The sequence below is a fragment of the Leptosomus discolor genome, chromosome 3 (assembly GCF_034619465.1).
Source record: "Leptosomus discolor isolate bLepDis1 chromosome 3, bLepDis1.hap2, whole genome shotgun sequence".
In the NCBI taxonomy this organism is placed as follows: domain Eukaryota; kingdom Metazoa; phylum Chordata; class Aves; order Leptosomiformes; family Leptosomidae; genus Leptosomus; species Leptosomus discolor.
The window spans coordinates 18,568,436-18,570,535 of record NC_141393.1 but is presented as its reverse complement, the minus strand read 5'-3'; positions in this window follow the sequence as shown (position 1 = coordinate 18,570,535).

Genomic DNA, 2,100 nt, shown 5'->3' with positions numbered 1-2,100 from the left:
CAATTGCACCTTAATGCTTTCTGCAGGGCATGGATAAAATCCTGCTGCAGCTCAGACGCTGTTGTGGGTGCAGTGACATCTTCAGCAGATTACCTCTCTTTTGTTTTGGCACATCTTTGAGGGAAGGGGTAACAACGCATGGGAAGCATTTAGGACAGTGAGGCTCTGGAAATCACTTTTGCAGGAGGAAAATGGACAGAACAAAATCTCACTCTTTCACATTTCAGCTTTGCATCCCCAGAGCTACAAGGCTCTGCAGAAGGGCCAGGGCACTCGATGGTAGTGAGGTACAAGTGCCACCTGGGTGTCAGTAATGTGTGAAAATAAAAATGTGTCCTAGCAGATGATTTTTCACCTGCTTAATCCTTTTTGAGGTCTACTTGATATGGCTGGAGCCTTGGCTGTAAAGTGATGCTATCTGTGAAGAATCTGGAGAGCTTCCCGCCACGTCCCCCCGCTCCCACACTCTAGAGATGAAAATCCAAAAGCCTCTTCTGAATACTTCAGAAGAAAATGGGTATTTCTAAAGGGTGAAGAAAATTGTTAAAACCGTGAAGTGATGACGCTAAGTGCTTGAGAAGCAGGCTGGATTTCCAGGGCAGAGAACAACTCTAAAAGCAGAGATGTGTAAAACTTAGCAGTTACAATGTTTATATTCAAACAGGGCTTTGAAGAAGTCATTTTTCCCTTTCCTTCAAAGTGATTGTGGGCTCTTGGTGCACTCTTTCGTGATTGCAGCCAGACTGCCTAAAAGCTGTCTTGTGTGTCCAACCCTTCCTCCTGCCGTCAGGGGAACACCTGCAACACATTCAGGCACTCAAGAATTTCATACTCTCTTATTTTTAGATATCTGCTAAAAACCCAACTTTACAGCTGAAAAGAAACAAGAAGCAACTCAAAAGCAGCACATAGCTAAACTTTCAACAACCCCCAAGGTGCGAACTTTCATTTCTTAATTCAGTAAAGCCTAATTCCACATACTTTTACCTTTTCCCATCCACCTTGACACTAGCTGTGCTCTGGGATTTCTCTCACTCAGCAGACAGCTGAAAGCGCTAATGCTCCTCGCTTTATCTGCCTTTTCTTTACATAAAAGTAGTTTCAGTTACACCCCCTACACCCCCTCTCCTCTGAGCGGAGCTACCCAGAACTCGCCATCCTGGAGATGCTGGTTTAGTTTTTGCCAGTTTGTTCTTTTCCCGTGGAGATGAGGTGACTTTGCATATTTTAACACACTTTGGAAAGAACCCTGAAGCATTTCTGTATCCTGTCTCCATGTGTAAAAAGGTATGGACAACCCGAAACTATTTTGAATCACCTCATAACCTCTAATTTTCCCCCTGTTTCTCACTTACTGAGTCAGCTCTAAGGAGTGGTGCCTTCAAATGTGATTTTGGGCTTTGATATTTTTTGTTGTTGTTGCTTTTGGGTTGGGGTTTTGGGGCTTGTTTTTTATTGGTTTGTTGTCGGTTTTGGGTTTTTTTGAGATGACCTGTCTTACAAAAGGCTTACAAGGGACAGATAACCTTTTAATGCAATATCATAAAATTGATTAACTGTCATTCATTTTCAAGACACAAGATGACTAACACTGTAGTGCCCTGCAGGTTGATGAAACTGTCATCTTTATTTTTATTCACAGGCAATTCCTGTACTCTACGACTTCCCACAGGTTTCTGTGTATATTTAATTATAGCATACTGGTGCTAAATTTACATCATTAGCTATTTGTATTTTTCTTTGGGAAACAGTGTTTTCTACCCAGAGACTTTTACTGTTCACAGTTTAAGTGTGCTGTTCACATCTGATAGTTCTTGAATGCAACTCATTTCTTTAAACTGTTAAGGAGTTAAAGCTTAAAGAACAAGTTTTGGTTTCTTCACTCTTTAACCAGTCTGCAAATCAGTCACTGTAATGGAATTCACTGACTTTTTTTTAAAAGCTAACAGTTAGCAATAGTATAAAAACTTTTTTCAGAATTAATGACTCAATGTTTAAATTTAGCATAGATTTAGCAATCACTGATAGGTGGCTTGTAGTGCTCATCCAGAGATTCTTAAGAGCATTGCGCTTTGAAACAAATCATCCAGCTTGAAAGCT